Below are 15325 nucleotides of genomic sequence, written 5' to 3'. Positions count from 1 at the left end.
TGCACTTTTATGATAAGCTTTAGGATTTTCCACATATTCCTTTTTGTTATTACGTAGTGTGTGACTCTTTGAGTGTTGATCCGATTGATTTTAAGTGGAAGCTTAATCAGATTAGGGAATTGATTGCCTTTTTGTCTCTTTTTGTTGCACTGGAAGGAACAACATTTGTTTATTTCTTGGGGGGATGTGTGGGGGCAAGAGTCCAATAGTCCAAAGTTTAGTCAGTCCCACCTAGGACTTTTCTTTTTTTGTTGTAGGTAAAATAAAAGGGACACGAGCACACTAGAAGCCTTAAAATTTATATACGAAGGTAATGAAGTTTTGAAACTTCCAAATCGTGTGAGCAAATATTAAAACTTGTCAACAGAGTGTAATAAAGTATTTCCATTAGCTCGTCTACTTTAGGAAAATTGTCTAAAAAGTCATGAACCTGTTATACGGCATTAATTCAGTACTTAACATTTTAATTGTGCAAATTAATTCTAAACGTTTTAAACAATTTGCCAATATAATCCTTCGGGCCGATTTTGGGCAAAAACCGCTGAAGTGGATGACAGCCATCTTACGTGGCATAGCCAGTGCTAACGTGGATAATTTTCACAATTTTTTTTTCAATTTTTTTTTGAATTTATTGAATTTTTAATAATTTTCATTAATTTTTATTTTGTTATTTTTTCGTTTCTTTTTTTTTTTTTAACTATCACCGGCCGAGGCTCAACAACCCCCACCGGCCGCTCGACAACCTCCGTCGGCCACTCAACGAGAGCCTACTAGCCCTTGCCAACAGTGAGCGAGGGCCGTGAAGCCCTTGGGACCGCCAACCCTTAACAATAAAAAAAGAAAATAGATAAACAAATAATTTTAAAAATTGAACAAAATAAAAATATTTGCAAAAACTGCCACGTCAACACCGACCATGCCACGTAGGACGGTAGGCATCCACATCGATGACTTCTATCCAAAATTGGCTGAAAGGATTATATTAGAAAATCGTCAAAAGATTTAGGACTAAATTGGCACAATTGAAAGGTTTAGGACTGAATTGACCGTTGTACAATATATTTAAGACTTTTTGGACAATTGTCACTCTGTTTTAAGTGATGGAAAAATCTAATGTCAACCTAATCAACAAATTGCTCTTGAGTTCCAACCTCATTTCAGTCTCCTTTGAACCACCACGATCATGCCGGCGCAACTATCCGCCCATGAGTCACAACCACATTCTTGCACCGGAGACACCGTTCAGGGCGGAGGAGTATAGTGCAAAGAGGTTGGTTTAGCCCTTTAGACCAGGCGACGGTGGTGGTGGTCGTGCATGAGAGTTAGTGTTGTTTTTTTTTACATAATAGTCTATCTACCTAAAAACTTATTGTTTGAAGAAAGCACAAGTTAATACTCGAGGATATAGTCTGGAGATATTGGGGATAGAGATTAAAGAAAACAACTATTTACCAAATCAATTTATAAGATAACATGATAGATCCTTATTAGGTGCTTAAATATGACCTGCCTGTTTAAATATTTCTCTTAAAGTTTGATACACATAGATGATATCTCAACTTTTTGCATACGATGATGTCCCTGGGAAATTCTAGAAAGGTGTACTTTTATTAAGGTAAAATAAGAACTTTAGTACTTCATGAAAGTATTTTCTCCTTTAATTACATGTATGCCCTATTTGATCTCCCATGTATTTAAGACTGTATCAAAATCAAGTCAAATAATAGGAAATCCTGAAAAATCTGCTATGAACAGCTGGAAGCTTCATTAACTAGATAAAGATTGAGAATACAAGTTCGAAGTATCTTGAGAAGAGTAAATCTCAAAGGGCCTGCGGAGGGAAAGAGGCCCCATTTGTAGATAGGGCTTTCATTCATTGGGCTTTCACAACTCAGTTAGCAACTTGGTTGGTCTCTCTTGAACAGCTAGACTTAAAAAAAAAAAAATTGCGATAGGAAAATCGTACAGGAAGTCCTAATTTTTATGTAATGATGTAATTAAATCTTAAACCTTTCAATTGGTTCAATTAAGCCATCAACCTTCTTCAAAAAGTGCAATCAAGTTATTTTGACGAACAGTATTAAAAATTGCCTACGTGTCACCCAAACAAAATTGCTTATGTGGCATTCTTAAGTTGCACTTTTCGACAAAATTTCATAACTTAATTGCATTTTTCAATAGAGGTTGATGACTCGATCGAACCAATTGAAAAATTTACGACTCGATTGCAATTTTTTCGTAAAGGATTAAAGACCAATGGTGCAATTTTTCCATTTACAAGATGACACGATACTCTTTCTTCGGTACTTGAATATGACCCGCTTGCTTAAATATATTTTTTAGAGCTTGATAGGCTTCGATGACCTGTTAAATCTAAGTTAATCAGATTGTGTATCCATAACAGTACTCATGATCTGTCGTCATCTCAAACTTTTCGCATGTAATGTCCCTAGGATGTTCTAGAAAGGTGTGCTTTCATCAAGCTACAATAAGCATCTTATTACTTTAGTGAAGATATTTTCTTCTATGATTAGTTTTATGCCACTTTTGTGATCTCCCGTATCCGGTGGATCTCTCTCTTTTAGGAACGTTCAAGGATCAAACAAGGTCATGAAAAATCCGGTTTTGGAAGATTTTATGCATTGTCGTGATCGAAATGCAACATTTGATATGACTGTCGAATTCAATTCAAGTCGCATTGAATGATTCATGATTAGAATTGGTTGCGTAATCAATTGGGAGACGAATTAGAAAACTGATTTAACACACGTTACACTCTTATACATTCCAAAACTTACAATTCGCTTGGCCTGAAATGACCTGGCCCGATAAGGAGACCCTAATTTAGTGCGCTTTTTGATATAACCGAATCGAAAGCTTTAGAAGGGTTATATTCTAAGAGCCCAAACTATACGATGGAACTAGTCCATCTATATCTATCATGGGCTAAGAACTCCTTTCCCTGTACTATCACGGTCAATTATCTCGAATCTCTTATACAATTAACTTCATTACTTTAATTGGGCAGATCTGCTCTTAGGTATGAACCACTATCTAATGCATTGGACGCTCTTAGGTATGAACCACTATTTAATGCGTCATATGCGCATAAAGTCGTCATTGAATGACTAACGAGTGCATCGGGCATGTGCGCACCAAATACATGTTAGAAAATTTTATTCTTTGAACATTTTGGAAATTGTGAATATGAATATAATGTGTGCCACAAACCCACCCGTGGGCAGCTGCGCTGGTTAGGGCGTTCCCAGTCTTTACCCATGAGACCTGGGATCGATTCCCCAGCACTGCTATCGCGATTTAAGTGGGGGGCCATAGCGGTGGGTTGCTGTGCTAGTTCCCCTCGAGGTATAGTCGCTGTTGGCTGTCGGCCGTACGTGCGGATCCATGATTATCAATATATATATAATGTGTGCCACAAGCCTCAAGTATTGGTAAAGTTTTGTTGTAAATTTGTCTACTCTAGGAGGGGTCTAATTGCAAAGGGAAAAAGAGTGTCTCATTGGGCCTTGATCAACACAAGTATCTTGCACAAAATACTCCGAAATAATAGTTTATAGATGCGCTCAATAATTAAAGTATTACCATTTGCGAAACTATTTATTTAACTTTTTCAAGCTCGTACTCATCATGCATCTTTTTCTGAACTATCTAACAACAAATATCGACGACTTACCTTACCAAAAAAAAAATATATCGACGACTTCATAGCGATTTTCGCCATAAACATGCGAGTTTACTGATGAACACTTTTAATTATGCAGGAATACTTCGCAATAGCTATGCAATCATAAATGAAATTCGTATCCTGAATCAATATGAATATATTGGGATCTGATATTTGCCTACAAATCCAGACGACAAGAGTACAAAACCAATCGCATCGTACGCAAAAGTAAAACCGAAACCTCGAAATCTCCGGCGTCGCCGGCGACCCAAACATAGAAACATAATTGAGTGCAGCGCCGGCGAAGCCGACCCTGTTCCGTCGAGCAAGATCCCCGGAAACTTGGAGGCGATTTCATCAACGCTGCACTCAATGATGTTTCTGAATCGTGGGAGTCTCCAATCTTCTCGAGCAGCATCACGATCTGCATCTTTCGTACATCTAGACTCATTCTTTTATACGGTAGTAGCCATGAAAGTGCAGTACACAGTGACTTTGGATCCCTTTTGTACTGCCTCTCGATCTGCTGAACAAGCAGAGGTTTCGGGTCTTGTCACGGAATATTAATGCTCGGGAAGAAAGGGTGGAGTCCTGTACTTCATCATTGTACTGGACCCTTCTTGTACTACAATCTCATCCCCTTTGCCCACGTTCGTTGGAGAGCATGACGATGCCCTGCATCACACGACGATACTGATGAATTCCTGTGCTTGAGAATTTGAAGAGTTTCATGCAAATTGACAGCTTGTATAAATGTATTTTTTTTAGTACTGTTAAAAATCTCAAACACATTTATCTCGAATTAATAATGTTCTCTTGAAAAATTCTGAACCGATATGGAGGATAGATTTGAATCGGGAGTGCCAATTTGGATTTCTTGGAGACGAATGGGTGCTGATTTGGGATTTTTTATGAGACGATGTGTCCCGGTACGAGCATCTTTCTTCGTGAGATTATGAGCTTCTCACTGCTTGGGAGCTTCTTCATAATATCATGATAGAAACATTTGGAGGAGGAAAAACTGCAGTTCTCACATACAGAATTCTGGTAACAGCAGAAGAATGGAGATTGTTGCATCTTCCGAATACTTCAGTACATGATTTTGTCGAGTGATGCGTCGTTGATCATAAATTCTCTCGTGAAGTCCAATGTGACACGCATCCTCAGTTCTAGGATTACAAATTATGCAGCTCATAAGAGTAATGTCTAACCTGGTACATATGAACAAAATCAGCTGTAATCTCAGCTTGAAGGGAGATCAAGGGTTGCCAATTGGAACCAGAACCCAGTTCAGAAATGAAGCCAAGAGCCTCAAACAAATTAAAATTGGTGAGTTCCGGCAGAGAAGTATGACACCACTGCCACTGCAAAGGTATCAATCGACACGGGATTTGAATTAGTACAAATATGGACGTACACATACAAATTGAGAAATCTGAAACCAGATATGAAAGAATAATGTAGACTTGACAGACTGTTATATGAAAACTTAAGTCACACCTGATATCCCCAGCATCTGATTCTATGCTGCATCACATCCCTCAAGGAAACATATGCATTGAGTTACAGCAAGGGCGGTCGGACATTGCAGCCAGTAAGCATCCGATGTTTTCTCTTTCCATTCGCGATGACCATGATTGTTTATACATTAGTAAAAGAAAAAAGCTGCCAGGCATTTCAGGGGAAATTTCTCCTGCATTCAATGGATCATCACAGATTCACGACCGAAGAAATGCCTGCAAAATGGATGAGTTCCAAAATTGAGATGACAATACCAAATTCCAAGGGGGGCGGGGCGGTTGTTGGGGAGAGAGAGAGAGAGCTGAACTGGCAATTGCAAACTGAATGATATTCTAAAAGCATTGATCAGTGAGCTTCACATCAAATTCTATGAACTTACTTCTCACTCAACCGGATCGGTCTATTTGCAGATTTGGGCAATTGCTGACATCATGTTGATGAAGTACTATGAACCCAGGGCTGCTTAGTTTAGGCAAGCTGCACAGTCGTACTCTTGACAATGAAGAACCTGCTGAGCTGCCTCCGAATATAGTTTCCAAGCTTTCACAAGAGTTTATCTCAAGAACCTCCAGGTTTGGTGGTAATTTGGATGAGGGAGAAACTTCTTTGAGCTGGGGACAAGATTCTATTTTAAGCTGTTTTAGTATTTTGAAGCTCATTGGCTTCACTTTCTGATTGCATATGGTCTTCAGCCTAGCAGCGCAAGAAATATGGAGAATTTCCAGATTTTCAGCTTCTCCAAGCACTTCCTCTAAATTCTCCAGATTCGGACAGCGTCCCAGTTTCAGTACTCGCAGGGAGACCATCATAACCCCAATTCTCTCAAGCTCTTTTAATTCCATAAGATCCATGGTCTGCAAGTTACATTTTTCGGCCATACCAGGGCTAAATAGCTCTTTTGTTTCATCACAAGAATTGATTTGGAGGGTTTCGAGCTTCCTTGGCAGATTGGATGATGGGAAAATGTTCTTCAGTTTTGGACATCGTCTCACCTTCAGTACTCGCAGAGAGACCATCATTACCCCAATTTTCTCAAGCTTCGGTAATTCCATAAGATCCAAGGTCTGCAAGTTACATTCTGCAGACATACCATGGTCAAATAGCTCTCTCATTTCATCACAAAATTTGATTTGGAGGGTTTCGAGCTTCTTTGGCAGCTTGGACAATGGGAAAACGTCTGTGAGCATTGGGCAACACTCTATATACAAGCTCTTAAGAACTCCAAAGACCTCAGGCTGCACTTTATCATCATCGGTCTGCACTTTATCATCACACACGCATCTTGAGGAAGAGAGATTACACAGATAAAGAAACTCAAGCTTTCCTGAAGCTCTGGCATCTTCTTCTCCATTGACTATACTTTTGATATCCGTGCACCTGTCAAGCCAGCAGCTCTTTATTGATTTCAAATTCTCTTTAACAAGTTCGGATAAGTGACTAAAAGAGCTATCATCAATTTGCAATATGTGATCAGCATGATCAAGAACATGTTCAGGTAGACTGGAAGAGCAGTAGGATCCATGGATCTCCAGATACCGCCCTAGCTCTTCACGATGAGGAATTCTTCCCTGAGACTTGATATCCATCAGTAGACCCCTGTCTCCAAGGTCATGTATCCTTCCATCTTCATTTTTGGGAAGCCAAACAGAAAAGTGGAATTTTTGGAAGCATGTATCCCACAACTTGGATTCCTCCACGAACTCGAGAAATCTGGTACCACATATTACTATGGAAGGCCAGTCAGGAGATGCAGAATTCTCAGAACTTAGGGATTCACAACCTCCCAAGTTGAACTCCTCTGGAATATACTTTATCTGCTTCCAGTCAATTCCCTTAATATGATTCGTATCCTGCAGATTGAGCTTCCTCAGACTAGTCAGAGACGAGATTTCATAGGGATATTGTTTTATTTTTGTCCCTGAAAGATCTAGAACCTCCAATTTGGTAAGAGACTTCAAATTTTTCACATCGTCTAAGTCAGCACAATTGCTTAGCAGTAGTTGTTGGAGGTTGCTAAAAGTCTCAAGGGTAGGTAAATACTCAACTTCGGTCCCCGATAGATCCAGCAGCTCAAGCTCCTTCAGGGCATCCAGATTCGACACTTTACAGGAACAACCTCTCAGAGAGAGTTTCGTCAGGTTACTGAGGTGGGACAGAGATGGCAATTGTGCAAACTTTATTTCAGACAGGTTGAGAATCCTTAGTTTTTTCATTCATATGACAAAGAAATTCAACTTCTGTAGATTTTGCACCATGAAGGTCGAGTACCTATAGATTCGGCAGATCTTTCGAGGAAAGGACTTCCAAGTCGGGGCAATTTCTTATTATTAGTTGACAGAGGCTGATAGGAAAGCAATTTGGCGAAAGCCTTTTAATTTTAGTCTGTGAGAGATTGATCTTCTTCAGGTAAGACATGCCCTGAAGGAGTAATTGCTTGCTATCACTAACTCAGAGCATCCCGAGAGATCAAGAACTTCCAGTTTCTTAAGTTTACTCAAGTTTTGCAACTCAATAGGACATTTACAATTCTTTAGCAAGAGGAAACGAAGTTCAGAGTGCTCAGAAAGGGATGGAAGAGCTTTTATTTTGGTATTTGAGAGGATGAGTCGGTGACGGGAATTAAGATGTTCAAATGAATTATCTTCAAATTCTTCCAATATAGAGGCATCAGAAAGGTTCAGCTCCTCAAGGCGTTTGAGGTTCTGCGTGGATGGCAATTTTTGAAGCTCAATGCAACCACTCAAAAGAAGATGAGATAAGCTGTTGATGTTGCTAGGTAGCTTATTCACAGCACTACCCATGAGATCAAGAACTCTAAAGTCAGTTTTAGTTTCTTGAGAATCATCTTGTACTTCTTTCAAAGATGTTGTCCTTGAAAGAACGAGAATCTCAAGTTTAGTTAAAGGTTTTAGGGTGGGAAGTCTTGCCAGGGATGGACAGTCACTTAGGAGGAGTCGAGTGAGCTCTCCCAAATTGTGAAAAAAGGGCAAGCGCCCAATCTTGGTTTTAGAAAGATTGAGAATTTGAAGTTTCTGGAGTAAATTGAGGGTCTTGACCTGGATACTTTGGAAAGACTCTGAACCAGAGAAATCAAACACTTCCAGCTTTGCCAACGAAAGCACTTCCTGTTTTGCCGCTTCCTTTTTCCTCAACAATTTATTATCACACAGTTGTTCCAAATTGGGGCACTTTCTAAGAATGAGCCAACGGAGTTCGCTCCAATCTAAGACAGAAGCAGGAAGCCACTTAATGCCAACTTCAGATAAGCTAAGAGATCTAAGATCTTTCATGAGCTCAAAAAGATCATCACGGATTTCCTTCACCAGACAAGCCCCAGATATCTCAAGAACTAGTAAGTTCGTAAGTTCTCAGATCTCATCTACCTTCTCCAATAGACGACAGCCCCTAAGAACAAGTATTTGAAGCTCCTTCAAATTTGAAAGTGGTGAGGGAAGCTTTTTGAACATTGGATTTAAGATGACCAGGACTTTAAGCCGTTGGGAAAATGCTCCAGGGACTTCTCTGCAAAAGCGAGCGCCATCAATAAGGAGAGTGGACATCTCACTCCTTTTTCCACTACTTGTCTTGACCATCCCATCAGTCTGTATAACCCTCCCAAGACCAGTCCAAGTGTGGTCGTTCAGCACACGAGCCAGGCCAACGCATGCAGACTCGCTGAGTCCATCAAGTCGGTGATCAGTGACTCCCAAAGCATCACTTTCCATATAAACATAACTATCCTCCGTTTCTCTTAGAAAACCACGATCTTTGAGCTCCATCAGAGTACAATGTGCCTCCTCATAAGCCTTCTCAATATGATCATGGTTGTCAAAGTATCCTTCCAGTAACCAGTGAGTTATCAACTCATTGTAGTGGATACCACTACGTTCAGGAAACAAGTATCTAAACAAGTATCTGCAATGCCAGCAGCACTTGGTGAGGGTGCTGGGCAACATATCATCCACGTACTGCAATAACCTTGTGATATCAGCAGATTCGACAACAGAGGCAGCTTCTTCAATTGTGTCAGCCAATTTCAAATCCTCAACATGATTCAACGCTTCTGCAATCATGATAATCACCCCAGGACGACGTAAGCCACTACTACCAATAGCATCAGACAGTCTCTTGAACCCTGTTGCCCCAGAAACTTCTTTCTTGACCCTATTATTCAATAAGTTCGATGAGTCGGCATTAGAGAGGGGTTTGATTTCATATGGTTTTGTTTTCTCAGCTTCTGTCTGAATTGTATCCCCGATTCCTTCGGAGCAACCACCGATGTCACTGCCCCTTCTTGTGATCAAAACCTTAAGAAGGTGCTCATGAAGCAGGCCATTTAGAGCAGTGACAATTTCCTCTTGGTCCTCATCAGCAATATCATCCAGAACAATAAGAAGATACGGCTCTTTTCTGGATTCCTTCTGATCAACCTTTGCCGGTGCTTTCTGTTCAGGCTTTCCAGATTTCTTCCCATCCGATTTCGCTGTTTCTGTTTCTTCAAGTTTTGCAGGTTTCATCAATTTAAGCTTATCCAGGATCCTCTGTTTCAGACTTTCCGTGTACACTTTTCCCTCCTGCTGCTCCATCTCAGCATTTTTATCATCTTCCTCCCAATCCTCATTAGAAGGAAAAACAGACAGCTGAAAGGCAATATTCTCAAGAAAAACTCTTTCCTCGACTTTTTTCCCAGAACCATCCAAAGAGTTCCATAGGATGAACCCTTGAGGTCGGCTGCTACCTCTCTTGCCATCCATGTTTTCCCTACTCCCATTTCTCCGAAAAGGACAACTGGTTTCACTTTGTCATCGCTTAGAAAAGCTAAAATCTCTTGCTTTCGAGCTTTCAAAGAATCTGCTGGGTTGGCCGTCGCAGGCAAAAGTGACTGCATAATGGGACATCAACTAAGGGTGAATGAAGCATTACGTCCTTCCAAAGTAAATTTTCAAAATATTTTGAGTTAAACTGTTCCATATATGATAGAAGCATGCATTATCAACTCTCACTTACTACAGACTTCAAAAGAAATTAAAACCTAAACTACCAATCTCATTACTCCAACCTGGAAGGGAGCAGATAGAACAGTGTTTATTGTCTCGTGAAGGATGGTTGGCATATTTTCTAATTATGTGAACACACTATACAAGTAGAATAATTCCCTTAATCCATATTCCTAACAGTATGTTTGATATGTCCAGGCGATATGAGATAAATATAGCCTATCTAAGTGGTTCTTTGATCAATCTACCAGAATAAGATATAGCATTCGACTGATGTCCTAAAGAGGATCTGATATTCTTCATCGACGACATTGTTGGAATTAGGTGAAGTTTCCCAGCTTTAAGAATAAGTTAGTACAAAAAAAGTAAGAGCTTTCTTAATTTACCCAGATTGTTCAAAATAAGGCTGAAATGAATTATGTGGTGTTGAGGTAGTTTTGGCTTACAATAGTTATTCCCCCAAGAATTATCTATTTACTAATATAGTCTGAGAGGCAAAGTAAATATTTTGATTCAGAGAGAAGGATAAATATCCCCGAGTCCTGCTTTCAAATGTAAGCTTGAGTTTGGTAAAATGAGGATACTTTGGCCAACCATAACCGCACAAGGAATAGTTTACATTTGTTCCTTTAAAATGCTGGTGCTGACAAGTTGAAAAAATAAACTTAGCTCCCTAAACATTCCCTTCGTGTCACTTTGCCCCTAAAGTTTATCCTGTCTCAGTTTATCCTGTAATCGTGGTTCATGTCATGATGTATTCTTGAGAACTGCTCAAAAAGACACTGTTTATGGGCAAATCACTACAGTTGAATAATTAAGCTCAGCAAGTGACGAGGAAAATTTTGGCTAAACAATTTATATGGACAATTGTACACACTCGTTTCGGACATGATAAGTCATGACCTAGATGATTGGCTCAATTCCAGCATTAAATTCGTTGGCTCAAGAACTTTGAATAAACTTAGACAGGTTATGAAAGCTCGGGATAAAGCAAGGCTATGCAAGTTTCACAAGGTAAAGCAATATAGAGGACAGACATCAGTGGCCAAAATTTTCGAAAAGAAGAGAAGGAAACAAAGACTAGGGGCCTGTTTGATTTGAGAAAAGCTTTCCAATTTTTATTTACGCAGTGTCTAGTCTCATTTTTTTTCAGGAAGTGAAAACCAACATTCCTTTTTGGAACATGAATAGTAAAGATATGATTATATTTTCTCAAAATTATAAAAGACCTTTTGCTTTGGGCATTAGAAGCATCCACATTTTCTTCTTTGCTTTATTTAGAATGAAAGCAATGAAACATCGAAAAGTTTGAAAACAATTGTCAAAATGTTGCCAAATCAAATTTACGGATTGCTTTCAATACCATAAGTAAATGATAACATTATTTTGGAGTATTTTCACAAACCAGATGGTTACCAAAGTTGCAAGTAAGAGGTTGTTACTAAATGGGACTGACTTTTGGTTTGCCAGTAAAAAATATGTGTTAAATGGGAGGATGGATTTTGAGCTTAAATTGAACAAAAATCAACATGATTTAAAGTGCTGGGAAGCCCCATCAATGGAAAGGGTCTAAATCACATTTGTGTTCAGGGTTGGAGTTCATTGTAGACATGATACTTGACATTAAAACATTGTTCCTCAATACTCAGGCCCTGATCCAGTACAGAAATTGAACTGAAAGATCTAATGCAGCTGAAAAAATTCTGGATATGTAAAAATTTATGAAGATAGGACTGTTCCGTGTATTATGCTTGCGTTAGAGTACATAAAAAAGTTAGTAGAGCGTTTAGGCATGCGAACAGTGAAACATGTGAGTATCCCTTTTGTGGCACAGCTTAAATTTTCTACTAAGTTACCAGCACAGACTGAGGATAAGGAGGAAGACGATAGTCTGCAAAGTGGATCCTAAAGCATTTGAAGAGGATGGCAGAGTTAGGTTAGTTTCCAGGCGAATGACACTAAGATCATCGAGTCACTGGGCATGTTAATTCGGATTGTGCACAAGATTAAAACAGGATATAGTCACTGAAGGGCTGTCCTTTCAGTTTCCCTAGTCATGTCGTGAAAGGAAGATGTCTTTGCATGTGATAAAGGCATAGTCGATGACGAAAGTTGCACACATGGCAGTAACAGACGCAATAAAAGACTCATTGTGGTTGCACAGTCTAGCTTCTGATCTTGGTTTAGAACAGCAATGTGCTAATGTATTCTGTGATAGCTAGAGTGATTCAACAGAAAACCAGATGCACCAAGAGAGTACCAAAAGCAGTGATGTCAGCCTTCAGGTATCATGTTATGTAAAATATTATGTCGTGGGGAAGAACTACTGGATAGTCGGTGAAAAAAGATACCACAACTTATAATCCGACGGACATGCTGAAAAACAGTCAATTCCACTGGCCAGGTTCAAGCATTGCTTAGACTTGGAAGCATGAAGGACTTGCAGATCAGGACTGATGACTTGCCTAGGAACATCAACCCAATATGGAGAATAACCAAATTAGCGCCTTGATTTTGAGCCCAAACCAATCAAAAACCGACTCAAATCGATGTACATGCCCGACAAAAGGAGAAGGTTTTAATTGTGTGCATGTTCGGGGTTGGACATCCCGTGCGTCAAAATTCAATGCTCGCAAGCAGTCCAATAAACTTGGGAGGTTTGAGATGAAGAACTTGGGAGGTTTGAAATATTTCTTGGGAATCGAGGTTGCTAGGTCGAAGGAAGGGATTTACTTGTCTCAGCGGAAGTATGTTCTTGATCTTTTGACCGAAGTTGGCATGCTAGATTGCAAGCCTGCAGACACTCCTATGGTACAAAACTGTAAGCTTGGAGAGTACCCTGATCAGACGCCTAATAATAAAGAGAAATACCAAAGGTTAGTAGGTCGATCGATTTACTTATCACATACACGTCCTGATATTGCTCATGCAGTAAGTGTGGTGAGTCAGTTCATGCATGCACCTAGTGAGGATCATATGAGTGCTGTGTGGCGCATCATTCGATATTTGAAGTCAGCCCCAGGAAAGGGGTTGCTATTTGCAAAAAATGGCCACCTTGAAATAGAAGGTTACACAGATGCAGATTGGGCTGAAAGTGTGACAGACAGGAGGTCTACATCAGGGTATCTTACATTTGTGGGAGGCAACCTTGTTACATGGAGAAATAAGAAACAAAAGGTTGTAGCTCGATCTAGTGCAGAAGCTGAATTCAGAGGTGTAGCAAAGGGGTTATGCGAACTTCTATGGCTTCGAAAGCTGCTAACTGAGCTCGGGTATCCACCAGGTTTGGAAATCAAATTGTTTTGTGATAATAAAGCAGCCATAAATATTGCTCATAATCCAGTTCAGCATGATAGAACCAAACATGTGGAGATTGACAGACATTTCATCAAAGAGAATTTGGAAGCAAAAGTGATCCAGTTACCATTTGTCAAGTCTGAAGACCAGTTAGCTGATATATTGACAAAGGCTCTGTCAAGTAGAGAATTTCATTGCTCACTTATCAAGTTGGGTATCAAAGACATCTTTGCACCTACTTGAGGGGGAGTGTGGTCGTGAGCTATTTTAGCCTATTTGTTAGGCATTTTTATTGTATAAATTTCTTCCTAGTATAGAATCCTTCCTACTGTATATCTCCTAATTAGGATTGTCATATGTCCTATATATATAACAGGATTGAGCATTGTAAATGTACAGAAAACATATTCATTGAATAGAAAAAGAAGAGTCTTTTTCTACATCAATTTGCAAACACCCATTTCAGACTCTCAAATTCAACACCAACGTGTTCCCGATGCAACTAGATCGACCGGGATGCAGTACTTCCATACGGATCGCTTAACATACCTGTCCACTCTCAACAGCCATGGCAATTGAACCAACCTGTGACGGAATCAGAGCGAAGAAAATAGAAACGAAGAAAGCAAGATTGATTCAGGCAAATGAACAAACACGTTGCAGGCCAAACCAGAAGGGGGGAGACAGAGTGCAGAGAAACCTGAAAGCTATGGGGGAGCTGAGCCGAGGCTTCAAAAGCGGAATGCAACAACTGTCACTGATCTCTCGGAAAGCGTTCTCTTTGTGGGTCAACAAGATTGCGAGCCTTCTTCATCCCAAGCTTCTGCTATTGTACTCGCGACAGTCAATGGTGGGGCTGTGCTTGCCCAACCCCTGTTTTTAGTGCGTTCCAGTAGATGACAGTCACCTTTTTGGTTTTTTACTCTAACGAATAGCTGAACTTTTAATTTGTTCAATATGATTCTTAAACTTTATCCTAATTAGTAATGTGATCAATGAAGTTGTAGTTTGTTCAATTTGATCTATTGACTTTTGTATTCAATTTTATCTCTAAACTATAGAATTTGAATTAAGAGAACGACAATACTGAACATTTTCATATAATTCAAGGACTAAATTGAACACGTACCAAAAGTCTATGGATCACATTAAACAAATTAAAATTCTAGGGACCACATTAAATAAATAAAAAGTCTAGGAACCACATTATACATTGAGCTAAAGTTCATTGACCATGTCACCAAGATGGCGTCAGAAAAAGTTCAAATTCCATTTCAACAAGGGATGATTATATCAATAGTTCATAAAACTTTGGCCCTATGTGCAGTGTTGTCTGGTTTCTGAAATTTAACCCAATATGAAATGTTGTCCTTAAACTTTTTACTAGTTCAATGTGCTTTTTGAATTTTTGGTAAATGTCTGATCTAGTCCCTAAATTATCTAGACCAAAGACTGGATTGAATATTTACCAAAAGTTTAGGGACCACATTAAATAAATAAAAAGTTCAAGGACTACATTACACATTGAGCTAAAATTCAGGAATTACATTGAACAAAATAAAATTTCAAGGACGACTTTGCACATGGAGCCAAAGTTCGAGAACCATTTATACCATTTTCCCTTCCAATAAATATCCATTTGGGCAAAACACAAGCAATGGGAGATACGAACTATAGACACATGCATACACAAATTGTTAACATTGGTGTGATAATATTTAGGCTCGATTTTTAAAAGTGGGTGGCCACGGTATTAACTGAGCTGAGCGCTATTTGATGAGTAACCAAGAAAAGTACTTCAGTTAACAGCATAATCCAAACACCC

General features: G+C 39.4%; 1 pseudogene; it reads right to left on the bottom strand.

Moving 5' to 3' along the window:
- Positions 1–4690: 4690 nt before the first annotated feature.
- Positions 4691–14317, bottom strand: LOC115673827 (putative disease resistance protein At4g19050; annotated as a pseudogene).
- Positions 14318–15325: the final 1008 nt, after the last annotated feature.

The sequence above is a fragment of the Syzygium oleosum genome, unplaced genomic scaffold, assembly GCF_021117445.2.
Source record: "Syzygium oleosum isolate NSW1041296 unplaced genomic scaffold, Sole_v2.1 Sole_v2.11, whole genome shotgun sequence".
In the NCBI taxonomy this organism is placed as follows: Eukaryota; Viridiplantae; Streptophyta; class Magnoliopsida; order Myrtales; family Myrtaceae; genus Syzygium; species Syzygium oleosum.
This window is presented reverse-complemented; position numbering and strand designations above follow the sequence as displayed.